A 6000-nucleotide genomic window follows, 5' to 3' on the forward strand; every position below is an offset into this window, starting at 1 on the left:
TCTTAGTTGTAGAATTCATCATATTATATTAAAAGTATAGATGATCATTTGAGTAATAATTATGGTATGATTAATATTATCAAAGTAAAATTATAGACATGATAAATTACTAAATATAATTATAATAACATTTAATTAAAATATAAACTAAATCAAGCATATTTCTTATATTACTCCAATATATAATACCAACCTACATTATTACCATATTGAATAATATAAGGAAAGATATTGAGTATAGATGTGCATGGTAATCTATATACTACTAATAAATAAAAAAAATCATACTTTTGTAACTTCCAGCCCAAACTATTACTATATAAAATCTAAGAATTATTATGTTAATTAAGCTAATCCTTTATCCTTTATTATAGTAAAGCCACAACATTTTGGTAATTAAAATTAGAAAAAGTTTCCCGCCCAATGAAAACTACGTAGTTTTGCATTATTTGGAATATATAATTTTAAAATAAAAATATTATTAAGGGTGCACACTCCAGAATTAGATTTTATAGGCAAATAGTATTTATGAACATGCCTTTTCGTATATTAGACAAAGTTTACCGATAAAAAATAATGATGATCGAAGGTGTCTGTTCGTATCTCTAAACAATATTTACTGATATAAATTAATGATCAGATGTTTGTTTAATGTGCATTTTGAGCCCTCCCTACCTTGTTTGAATACTCTTTGTATTAAAGTAGATATAATTATATATAGTGGAGGGCCTAGAGCCATTACAGTCACAGGCCCTACTACAGAAGGAGGTGCTAAACAAAGTGACGATAAATTCGGGCATAACTTGGATGCTGGCGAATCGCTGGAAGCAAAAATTGGGAGCAACCAAGGAATAATACCTATAAACTTTTAACATAATATGCATAAACTCTTAATGTAATACATATAACCTCTTAACGTAATACGCGTAAACTCTTAATGTAATACATATAAACTCTTAACATAATACACATAAACTCTTAGGGCACACAATGCATTGTGCACAAATGCACGATATAATTTGCCACTTCTTTCTTTTTTTTTTTTTTTTGTTTTTTTTTTTTGGTTTTTTTAATTTGAGGTGGTAGTATCTAGGGCTGTGCACGGACGGGTTTCGGACTGATCGGATAGTCGCTGTACTCATCCGAACGGATAGCGGATGTGTATTTTTAGCCGCAATCAAATTTTTTAAGAAATCCGCTAGATAAATGAGTTAATAAATCCAATCTGATATCCGACTATCCGTCGATTAAGTCGGAGATCTGTGAATATTTAATAAACAACAAAATTGAATTATTTTTTTTTTTATAAAAAAGGAGCTTATTTGAGTACAAAGTCGAAATTATTTGTAAAAAACTTCAAATTTCTAATAGATAGTAACTAAACTACTAAATAAGTACTAAGTACTAACATACACTCATACATTCATACATCAAAACTCAAAAGCACTAAAGCAACATTTATACAAAAATACAAAATATTGAAATACAAGTAAACCAAATGACCAAATTACAGCTTTAATGCTTAATTAGTAATTACAAAAGCACAGTATTGAGTATTTCAGTGAAAATACAAAAGCACATCAGCACATGGCACAACCGCTGTCTACAAGATCCACAACCTAAGCCCTAATCTGCTATCTGCTAATCAACATACTAACTAATACTCTATTCCTCTTCTTGAATAAAATTAAAAGGTAAGAAAGTAAGTAAACTTGAGAATTGTGAATAGTAACAAAACGTATAAGTTCAAACATAAATGAATTATGAGTTATGACTTATGATTGGGACAAAGGGTGCTCATACTGCTTATTTATAAATCATGTTAGGATTGGAGGCAAATTGCCTATGAGTTATGGATCGACCACAGTTCAGGGCAACATACCAAACCCAATCCCTAAATCCCAGATTTCAGAGAACATGGTGGAAGCATCATCATTGCACAGTTAGTCGTTTACAAGCATCGAAGAGAGAATGAGGGATAGAGATTGAGAGATATACCAGACATCATTTGACTCATTGAGTGCTTGAGACAAATTTATACTTACAGAGTTCGTGTAATTTACAGTCATACTGAAACCTCAAACCTGGGCAGTCCTTAGCCATTGAGGCAATAAACCTTCCAGCCAGGGAGGCATCAGGTTCCAGACTTCCACAACCAGATCCAATGTTCCATTACTCACCAAACTTTCCAGACAAGCAGTCAACACAAATCTAAGAAAATTTAGAATGGAATAACTCAAATATGTAAAATAACATTACAGGTATTGTGGGTAGAGAACCAACTCTAGTATTAACTCCAATTCCTCCACTTCACAACTCTACAAAAAACAATTACAGTTGTAAATGTAAAAAAGGTGAAACACTGAAACTGAAAAACTAATAGCAAAGTAAAGTTATGGTTTAGGAGTTTACCTTTTTCAAATTTCTCAATTTCATCTATGTTTTCTTCAACTTTGAGTGGTTGGTTGGTCAACCTAGCCAATCTTATGCACAAATCAATACCCAATGGCGGACCTACAATGGGGGCAGTGGGGGCAACTGCCCCCACTGACCCCTCCCTAATTTAAGCCATTTATACAATATAGATATAGAATTTACAAAAGGTTTTAGTAGTTTAGTTGGTAGAGACCTTTGGCTGTTTATAGGAGGTCATGGGTTCAATTCCTATTTTTAGTTTGTTTGTTTTTTTTTAATTTTATTTTAGCCATTCCAATTCCAATCCTATAGTATTTTTAGTTTCTTTTCTGTATTTTAACCCTTCCAATTCTTCAATAAACTAAATATTTTTTAAGTCTATTTTTTTGTGAATCATTTAGTTAATGTAGTCTGCAAGTTTATATTATACTTCATTGTATTCAAATTAATTCAGAAAAATTAAAAATTGATATAACTAAAAGAAAATTAAAATTAAAGTATTTAGGAATATACTATCTTTTCTATTCAAACTATTTTATCTAATTAATTATCAATTATGTTTCATATATTTTATTGCATTTCAAAGTGTTTTAAAATTTAACCTTACCCAAGTATAGTTTTGGCTCTGTCCTTAACTATCTTGTTGTCTATCATAAATATTATTGTATTATAATTTATAATGTATTTGAGCCATATTATAGATGTTTGATATTTTTTCATTGACAAATCTAAAGTTGTATCGAATTCTTCAGACAAAATTGTGGAAAAGATGCAATTTTTTCTTAGAAGTGAGATCCAGAGTTAAGTATGCCCCCACTCACATCATTTTCTGGGTCCGCCACTGTCAATACCTCACAATTTTTGGAGTAAGAGAACTCCAAAATGCATCAAGAACTCACCCACTGGTACTAAATGTTGATTCTTATGCAACTGTTGAAATGGGAACAACAAGTGTATCCCTTGCCATTTTAGACAACACAGGGAATCTTCCACCATTTACCATCCACAATCTCAAGAGGTCAAAGTCACCATCTTCCTCTACAATTCCCTCACTCAAATACACTTCCAACTCTGTTTTCTTGGCAGCCAATTCACTACACCCCAATCTTTGTTTTTTTTTAAACTGAGATTTTAACAAAGCTTGGGGCCTCGCAACAGAAGCAGGATCACCAACAGAAACACAAGGATCAGACTGGACAGGGAAACTTGCAACATAATCAACATACAATTCCTTAAGGCCATTCATCACATTCCTTATAAATGCACATATATTAGTATAATTGCCTTGTAACTATTATGGTAATTAAGCTAAATTTTTTTATCCTTTTTTCCCCATATTTATTTTAGTAATAATATAATTACATAAATCATATTACACATCAATTTTTTTAGATAATTGCAGACAAACGAGACATATATTATTCAATTAATTGAGTGATACTTTTGTACCAATCTTATATTCAAATAAATGTACACTTTCAAATATTAGAATTGTTTATAATTTCATCCTAAATTTTATTTCTAAATATATAATAAAAAAATTTATTCGTGCATCGCACGAGTAATTGGACAATTATTTGGTCAAATTCAAGCAAGGATAACATCAGAAAACATAATCGATCCAACTCATTCATCAAGTGCAATATATAATATTCGTTGTTATAATTTATATAATTATATTTCGATCCAAATATTCTTAAAATATTATAACAAATCTCATTCGTGCAATGCACAGGGGAAAATACTATTTATTTATAAAGAGAATATTATATAAAAAATATAAATTATTAAAATGAGTCGTAGAAAATTGTAAAGTAAATGCATTTATTAATAAGGATTATTACTAAAAAAAGAAATGTGGATTTTAACAATTTCTTTGTGGAGTTCCCAAAAAAGAAAAAAATTATTAAGTTGAAATGGATTATTGAAATTTTGGAATGTTTTCATTTTCTTTCTAAATTTGGTTGAATTAAACAAAATTCCATATATAGCTCCCTGAATTTCTATCATAGCTATCCCATTTGATTAATTTTTTTTCGTGGCATATCTAGGCCTATAAAATGGTTTCAATTCTGGTCTTAATATCTCGCAATTGAGAAATCACAACACAAAAACATCACCGAAATTCTTTTCTCAAGAAATCCTAAAAATCTCCATGTCCTATTATTTTTCGTCTAAATTAAAAACCATGCCTTCTTCACTGCACCTCATCGTCTTGTTTATTCTCATTTGCCAACTTCTTAATTCAAGTGTGGCTACTTCACGAGGAACAAGTATGAACATATTTGAAGTTTTGACTCGACTTTCAACACATGGAAATGTAAATCAAAAAGTGCACAATTCCGATATTCCCGTGTCGGCATTTTCCAATCACAAAATCCACAATTTAGATGTTCCCGTGTCTGAATTTTCCAATCACAAAATCCACAATTTCGATGGTCGTCCCTTGTCTGCACTTCCTCGCAATCACAAAATCCACAATTCCGATGGTCGTCCCTTGTCTGCACTTCCTCGCAATCACAAAATCCACAATTTCGATGGTCGTCCCTTGTCTGCACTTCCTCCCAATCACAAAATCCACCATTTAGATGTTCCCGTGTCGGCATTTTCCAATCACAAAATCCACAATTTCGATGGTCGTCCCTTGTCTGCACTTCCTCGCAATCACAAAATCCACAATTTCGATGGTCGTCCCTTGTCTGCACTTCCTCGCAATCACAAAATCCACAATTTCGATGGTCGTCCCTTATTTGCACTTCCTCCCAATCACAAAATCCACCATTTAGATGTTCCCGTGTCGGCATTTTCCAATCACAAAATCCACAATTTAGATGTTCCCGTGTCTGAATTTTCCAATCACAAAATCCATAATTTCGATGTTCCCGTGTCTGCACTTCTTCCCAATTACAAAATCCACAATTATGATGTTCCCGTGTCTGCACTTATTCCCAATCACAAAATCTACAATTACGATGTTCCCGTATCTGCTTTTTCCAATCACAAAATCCACAATTTCGATGGTCGTCCGTTGTCTGCACTTCCTCGCAATTACAAAATCCACAATTATGATGTTCCCGTGTCTACATTTTCCAATCACAAAATACACAATTTCGATGTTCCCGTGTCTGCACTTCCTCCCAATCACAAAATCCACAATTTAGATGTTCCAGTGTCTGCATTTTCCATTCACAAAATCCACAATCTCGATGTTCCCGTGTCTGCATTTCCCAAAAATGCAAAATTCTGATGTTCCCATGTGCATTTCCCAATCATTATCCTCTGTCCAGTCCATCTCGAAGAACTCCGAATTATGGTTGATATGCACTTATGTAATGACATAATCTTTATGAAAGTTTTATATTGAATAAAAAGTCATATATTTGTTTATTATGATAGATGATGGATTGATCTCCATATATCATGTTGATTTTATTGTTGCATATTTCTCATTGATTTCACATAAGTATTTACAATCTTTCTTCAAACTATTAGTTTCAACTTTCTACTTAGACATATTGTCACCACAAAACAAATTTTCAAATGAAATGGTTTCTTATGAATTGGAAGGCGAAAGACATGAATAGG

Source organism: Ipomoea nil, unplaced genomic scaffold (assembly GCF_001879475.1).
Source record: "Ipomoea nil cultivar Tokyo-kokei standard unplaced genomic scaffold, Asagao_1.1 scaffold2144, whole genome shotgun sequence".
Taxonomy (NCBI): domain Eukaryota; kingdom Viridiplantae; phylum Streptophyta; class Magnoliopsida; order Solanales; family Convolvulaceae; genus Ipomoea; species Ipomoea nil.